Source organism: Schistocerca piceifrons, chromosome 6 (assembly GCF_021461385.2).
Source record: "Schistocerca piceifrons isolate TAMUIC-IGC-003096 chromosome 6, iqSchPice1.1, whole genome shotgun sequence".
Lineage (NCBI taxonomy): Eukaryota > Metazoa > Arthropoda > Insecta > Orthoptera > Acrididae > Schistocerca > Schistocerca piceifrons.
In genome coordinates this window covers 106524414-106532709 of record NC_060143.1, presented here as the reverse complement: position 1 = coordinate 106532709, position 8296 = coordinate 106524414, and the positions used below count along the sequence as shown (strand labels likewise).

Sequence of the window (8296 nt, the reverse complement as noted above, 5' to 3'; positions counted from 1 at the left end):
GTCGACAGCAAATATACCCAGCCTGAAAAATTGCAGTCACAAAAGAAACTAACTTTACGTTAATTACCGTAGAACATACACTTGCAGTAGTTAATGCCGATACCAAAAACACAAACAGAATGACACACACTCCACATAGAGTGCAGGTTCGTAGGTACATATACATACATACAAAAACATTTCTTAAACCCAGTGGCAGTAACCAATAATGTAACGCCATGTTGTGTAACTGGGTCACCTAATGCCCGAAAAACCAGTCATAGTTCAACACATATTTTTTAATATTCCGGGAGTGGAGCTCAACCATTTTTTATGGAAAACACATCAGCGCCAGAGAGCTGAAACAGGAAATGAAGCTTGGCATTTTGAAGAAAAAGGTTAGATAAAGTCAACATTGCAACGACCACCCAAGGAAACACAAGTATGGTAGGTAGTAAAGCTGAAACTGTTTAGTTTCAAACTGTCTCTAAACAGATTAAATTTTCTTCGGTGCTCCGTTTGCGATGTAGTGACTCAAGTACCGGTATGCAAGCGCTACTACTGCACGTGCAGCTGCCATGGGTCTGCCACTAGCCCGACCCTTCGAGCCACTACATGTTCAGGCTGTCTCCTCGGATGCAGTATTCCGAGTGCGGTGTCTTCAGTGAACCACAAGGTGAAGAACTGAACACGTGTGTCTCAAGTTGACAGAAGGCAGACAAGGATATCAGGCTTTTTCGTACAACACCAGGAAAATTCTTTGTCTTCTTCGAAGCACTTTAATCACGGCTGCCAACAGTTCTGAAACTTGTCAGACTTAAACCCGCTAACAAAGAGACTCACCATCACTGATTATGTCCAAATTACGGTACGTGCAGGGCTTAGCCAAAACAAAGCGACAGAAATGGGCGCACCAGATGCCCAAGCGTTTAGAAAAACGTTTTTGACGCAATGCGGGTGAGGTATCACCCATTTATGTTAGTGAAGTTTCCAGGCAGCTGCTGGGGCAGTTGTAATCCGAGGGCTGTGAGGTCGAACAACCTATGCGGTCATTTTCTTCTTGTTTCCAATTTGTACAATATTTAAACAGAAAATAAACTTAAATAATGCCGATATATTTTATTTAGTAATATGTTCACAAAAGGCATGAAAAGAATAGTCGAAATAAAATGTGGGACAGGAAATAAATTTCCAGAAAGGCGTTATCGAGAAATTGTGTATAAAATTATATTCTTCTATTATTTCACAGTTGATGATTTACATGCGCTTACGTGAGGTTAACCATAAGAAAATTATTTTCTCGGAATCTTGCTCACGTTTCAAATACTGCGTTTTTTACAGTTACATATTTCTATTAAAATTTCTATAGAAAAATAAACTTGATTAACATCCATAACAGTTACGCTCTCGTGGCACTGTGTGGCAGTAAACCACACATAACATTAAATTTCGCTAAATATTGGCGAGAATAGCTATTGATGTGCAATGGAATTATTTTGATGCAATCTCCTGTGGTTACGATTTCTTTTTCTCTCTCGGTAACAACATTTTATAGCATTTTTTACAATATCTTTAACCGGCGATAAATGTAGACGTCGGAGGATTGCTATAGCGGTGTGCATTGAGATGGAATCGCTTTAATACTGCACGACGGCAGTCGTTCTTCATCTTGAAAAATCTCCTCGTTTTGTTGCGGATTTGTTTGTCTTCTCCCCGAGTGAATTAGCAGAAGGCATTGGACATCCTCTAAGTCGGGCATCAGCACATCAGTCAAAAATGTATTGTATTAGGCTGCTGTAAGTTTCCCATATTTTGATGAAGCAATAATGACATTCCCGTAGCGTACCACGTACTCCTTCACTTTGTTTGAGTTCCCTCTTGTAATCACACGTACAACTACATAGATACTCTGCAGGCTGCTGTACGGTACGTGGCAGAGGGTATCCTGTACCACTACCAATCATCTCCTTTCTTCTTCCGCTCCAAACAGAGCGTGAGGAAAACGACTGTCTTTAGGCCTCCATATGAGCCATAATTTCTCGTATCTTATCTTTGTGGTCATTACGTGAAATATATGTTGGCAGTAGTAGAATCGTCATGCAGTCAGCATCAAATTCCTGTTCTCTATATTTTCTAAGTAGTGTTCCTCGAAAAGAACGTTGCCCTCCCTCCACGGACTCCAGCATCAGTTCAATGAAGCATCTCTGTAACACCTACATGATCATCGAACCAGCCGGAAGGATATTTAGCAGCCCGCCTCTGAATTGCTTCGATGCCTGCCTTTAATACCACGTGGCACGGATCCTAAACAGTCTACCAGTGCTCAATAACAGGTCGTACTAGCATCCTACATTCTGTCTTCCTTTTTAGATGAACCACACTTTCCCAAAATTCTCCCAACTCAAAATTATCCCAATAAAGAGAAATCTGCCAGTCGCCTTCTTTACGACAATCTCCACACAATCGTTACATGTTATATCGCTTTGCAGAGTTACGCCTGGATATTTAAACGACGAGACTGTGTGAAGCAGGTCAGCACTAAAGCTGTATTCGAACATTGCGGAATAGCTTTTCCCACTCATCTGCATTAGCTTCCATTTTCTACACTACTGGCCATTAAAATTGCTACACCACGATGATGACGTGCTACAGACGCGAAATTTAACCGACAGGAAGAAGATGCTGTGATATGCAAATGATTAGCTTTTCAGAGCATTCACAAGAGGTTGGAGCCGGTGGCGACCCCTTACAACATGCTGACACGAGGAAAGTTTCGAACCGATTTCTCATACACAAACAGCAGTAGACCGGCGTTGCCTGATCAAACGTTGTTGTGATGCCTCGTGTAGGGAGGAGAAATGCGTACCATCACGTTTCCGACTTTGATAAAGGTCGGATTGTAGCCTATTGCGATTGCGGATCATCGTATCGCGACGTTGCTGCTCGCGTTGGTCGAGATCCAATGACTGTTAGCAGAATATGAATCGGTGGATTCAGGAGGGTCCCTACGGCCTCGTATCACTAGCAGTCGAGATGACAGGCATCTTATCCGCATGGCTGTAACGGATCGTGCAGCCACGTCTCGATCGCTGAGTCAAGAGATAGGGACGTTTTCAAGACAACAACCATCTGCACGAGCAGTTCGACGACGTTTGCAGCACCATGGCTGTCAGCTGGGAGACCATGGCTGCGGTTACGCTTGACGCTGTATCACAGACAGGAGCGCATGCAATGGTGTACTCAACGACGAACCTGGGTGCACGAATGGCAAAACGTCATCTTTTCGGATGAATCCTGGTTCTGTTTGCAGCATCATGATGGTCGCATCCGTGTTTGGCGACATCGCGGTGAACGCACATTGGAAGCGTGTATTCGTCATCGCCATACTGGCGTATCACCCGGCGTGATGATATGGGGTGCCATTGGTTACACGTTTCGGTCACCTTTTGTTCGCATTGGCGGCAATTTGAACAGTGGACGCTACATTTTAGATGTGTTACGACCCTTTGCTCTACCCTTCATTCGATCCCTGCGAAACCCTACATTTCAGCAGGATAATGCACGACTGCATGTTGCAGTCCTGTACGGATCTTTCTGGATACAGAAAATGTTCGACTGCTGCCCTGGCCAGCACATTCCCCAGATCTCTCATCCATTGAAAACGTCTGGTCAATGGTGGCTCGTCACAATACGCGTCACTACTTTTGATGAACTGTGGTATCGTGTTGAAGCTGCATGGGCAGCTGTACCTGTACACGCCATGCAAGCTCTGTTTGACCCAAAACCCAGGCGTATCAAGGCCGATATTACGGCCAGAGGTGCTTGTTCTGGGTACTTATTTCTCAGGATCTATGCACCCAAATTGCGTGAAAATGTAATCACATGTCAGTTCTAGTATAATATATTTGTCCAATGAATACCTGTTTATCATCGGTATTTCTCCTTGGTGTAGCAAATTTAATGTCCAGTAGTGTACATTTAGAGCTAGCTGCCCTTCCTCACAACAAGTATAAATTCTGTGCAAGTCATTTTGTATCCTTCTACAGTTACTCAACTTTGACATCTTCCAGTATATCACAGAATCATCAGCAAACAGCCGCAGATTGCGGCCCACGCACTCTGCCAGATCACTTACACTGAGGTGACAAGAGCCAAGGGATAGCGATATGCACATATAGAGATGACGTTAGTATCGCGTACACAAGGTGTAAATGGGCATTGTAATGGCGGAGCTGTTGCTTGTACTCAGGTGATTAATGTGATAAAGTTTTCGTCGTGACTAGACCCCACGGCGAATTGGTAGTTGGAGCTAGAGGCGGTTGGAATCCCATTTTCAGAATCATTTGGGAATTTAATATCCCGAGAGCTACAGTGTCAAATACCAAATTTCAGACGGTCCTTCTCACCACCGACAACACAGTGGCCGACGATATTCGCTTAACAACCGAGAGCAACGGCGCTTACACTGCGTTGACAGTGCTAAGAGACAAGCCACACTGCGTGAAATAACCCCAGAAAGCAATGTGGGACGTACGACGAATGTATCTGTTAAGACAGTGCGGCGAAATTTGGCGTTAATGAGCTTTTATAACTGCACGACATTGTCTGCGGCGCCTGTCGTCGGCTCTTGATCATATCGGCTGGACCCTAGACAACCGGAATATCGTGTCCTGGTCATATGAGTCACGGTTTAAGATGGTAAGAGCTAATAGTGGGTTTCGGGTGTGATGCAGGCTCCAGAAAGCATGGACCCATGTTATCAACAAGGCACTGTGCGAGCTGGTGGTGGCTGCATAATGGTGTGGGCTGTGTTTACATGGATTGAGTGGGTCCTCTGGTCCAACTGAATCGAGCATTAACTGAAAATGGTGGTGTTCGGGTACTTGGAGACCATTTGCTGCCATTCTTGGGCAGCATGTTCGCAAATATGTCACCGGGCCACAACTGTTCGTGATGGGTTTGAAGAACGTTCTGGAAAATTCGAGTGAATGATTTGGCCATCCTGATCACCCTACATGAATCCCTTCGAACAGTTATGAGAAGTAATGGAGAAGTCAGTTCGTGCACAAAACTCTGCACCGGCAACGCTTTGGCAATTATGGACAGCTACGTTGGCAGCATGACCCAATATTTCTGCAGGGGACTTCCAGCGACTTGTCGAGTACATGCGACGTCAAGCTGCTGCTCTATGTCGGGAAAAAGGAGGACCAACACGATATTAGAGGTGTCACTTGACTTTTGTCACATCATTGTATTTATATAGAAAATGACAGCGGTCCCATCGCACTTCCCTCTGGAAGACTACCCTTCTCTCCGAGGACAACATACTAGGTTATATCACTTCAGAAGCCTCCGAGCCACTCACATATCTGTGAACTTTTTCCACATGATCGTACCTTCGTTAACAGCCTAAGATGGGGCACCGTGTCAAATGTTTTCCAGAGATGTGATCTTTGCTTGTTGCCGTTCATCCATAGATTTTAATATATCGTGTGAGAAAAAGGTAAGCTGAGTTTCGCATGAGCGATGCTTTATAAGGCCATGCTCATTCGTGGAGTGAAGCTTTTCAGTCTCAAGAAAATTTATTATATTCGAAAGGAGAATACGTTCAAGGATTCTTCAGCAAATCGATGTTAAGGATATTGATCTGTAATTTTGTGGGTCCATTCTTTTACCCTTCTGTACAGGAGTCACCAGTGGTTGTTTCCTGTCGCTTGGGACTTGGAGCTATAAATGGTGGTTATGTAACGGGGTAATGCTGTAGAGTATTCTTTGTAAAATCGAATTGGTATGCCATCCGGATCTGTAGACTTATTTGTTTTCAACTCTTAATTTATACTTTACGCCAGGGATGTGTTTATTATTATGTTGCCCATACAGGACTCTGTTCGATGGTCAAGCGACGGTATGTTTATACAATTCTCCTGCATTTACAAATTCTCAAGTACGAGATTTAAAACTTCGGCTTTAGTTTGGCTTCCTTGAATTGCCACACCAGACAGGTTAACGAGTCAACTGGATTGAAGTCTTTGATCACTTAGCTATTTTACATAGAAGACTGTTGGCAATGATTTACCCGTCAGGGTAGCCAAGAGCGCTAAGGCGCTGCTTTCTGGACTCGGGTAGGCGCGCCGGCCGCGGATCGAATCCGCCCTGCGGATTAACGACGAGGGCCGGTGTGCCGGCCAGCCTGAATGTGGTTTTTAGGCGGTTTTCCACACCCCACTAGGTGAATACCGGGCTGGTCCCCACGTTCCGCCTCAGTTCCACACGTCGCAGACATCTGAAACACGTTCGCACTATTTCACGATTTACACTAGATACAGACAGCTAGGGTACACTGATTCCATCGCTGGGGGTACGGGGTGGCGGCAGGAAGGGCATCCGGCCACCCCTAAAACTAACTGTGCCAAATCCGTTCTAACCACGCCGACCCTGCGATCGCTGTGGGACTATGGCGTAAGTGAAAGAAGAAGAAGAAGAAGAAGAAGAAGAAGAATGTTGGCAATGAGTTGCCAGGAAGTGCACTGCGGGTTAGTTTCTCAATATTTCTGTTTATTTGCAGTGTAAGTAACGTAAAAATTGAAAATTAAAAAAAAGTGACTCGATCCCAAGACTGTTAGATTACTAGTCTGTACTCTTATCGCTGCACCAAGCACTGCCTGGTAGATAGGCTAAGATATAAGTGGTTCATGCTTCGGCAGACACACGCAATAAATGCTACTTTCAGAGTTCCTTACCAAAACTGGTACAAACACAACCCTTATAGTATCGCTCTTTCTGTCCGAGGTAACGTCTGCCAGAGTGCTTTATTCTCTGGATCGGATGGACATATCAAGTTGTAATTTATGTCACATACTAATTTCTACAGTATTTTGACGATGTACAAAATTCAGCCTTCTAATTCAATGCAATAAAACGCACGGCCATGTATTTCAAATGTTTTGATACTCTTAAACTCACTTATTGAAACCTACAGCGTACTTCACGATGACCTAGAACAATGATACTTGGCAAGAAGCAAGGTTTCACAATAAAGGTAAAGGAGAAATATAACAGAATTTTGTTAATTTGCAATTATTTCTAAAGGCTAGGCTATCAGGAGCTTCCTCTTCTGTCAATATGGCCAAGCACGAAATATACATCTAGGCGAAATCGGTGACGGAGAGCAGGCGTGTCTCACCCGTAAGCGAGGAAAGTACGCTGACAGAAGAGACTGCCCACACAGCACTCTCACAGTGCCAGGTGGGGCATGCCACGCACCCTAGTCGGACGCGACAGCGGTCGTTGCTAGGTTACAACGTGCAAAGATACAACAGAAGGAAGACTCTGCATGTTTCCGGTTCAGTGAAAGGTTAAAACTGTTACACAGAAAGAAAATTATTTACTCCCACAACAAGTAACTTCGGCATAACGGTAAAAACAGACCGAAGCGTACAGCGGAGGTGGTACGAGGGGCTTTTGAAAAGTCCGTGCAGAAATGAAAACTACTCACGTGTTTGCACTCCGTCTTCAGGCCACGAGTGACCTACCGGGACCATCCGACCGCCGTATCGTACTCCGTGGAGGATGCGGATAGGAGGTGCGTGGGGTCAGCACACCGCTCTCCCGGTCGTTATGATGGTATTCTTGACCGAAGCCGCTACTATTCAGTCGAGTAGCTCCTCAACTGGCATCACGAGGCTGAGTGCACCCCGAAAAATGGCAACAGCGCATGGCGGCCTGGATGGTCACCCATCGAAGTACCGACCACGCCCGACAGCGCTTAACTTCGGTGAGCTTACGGGAACCGGTGTATCCACTGCGGCAAGGCCGTTGCCTCACTTACGTGTTTGGGATAAACCTTTTTTTGTTTTTCAACATAGTCTCTTTTTAGGCTTATACACTTCGTCCAACGCCGTTCTAATGTGTCAATCCGTTCCGAATAATAGGAATTCTCCAAGTCTGCAAAATAGCTATTAGTTGCTGCAATCACCTCCTCGTTTGAATAAAATCTTTGTCCCGCCAGCCATTTCTTCAAATTGGGGAATAAATAATAGTCCAAGGGAGCCAAGTCTCGAGAATAGGGGGGATGTGAAACGAGTTGGAATCCTATTTCCATTAATTTTGCGAGCACCACTGCTGAGGTGTGTGCTGGTGCGTTGTCGTGATGGAAAAGGACTTTTTGCGGACCAATCTCCTGCGATTTTCTTGCAACTCGGATTTCAAACGGTCCAATGACGATGAATAATGTACCTGTAATAGCTTTACCCTTTTCCAGTTAGTCGATGTGAATTATCCCTCGCGAATCCTAAGAGACAGTCGCCATAACCTTTCC

General features: G+C 44.9%; 1 pseudogene; it reads right to left on the bottom strand.

Moving 5' to 3' along the window:
- Positions 1-7681: 7681 nt before the first annotated feature.
- LOC124803612 lies at positions 7682-7799 on the bottom strand (annotated as a pseudogene).
- Positions 7800-8296: the final 497 nt, after the last annotated feature.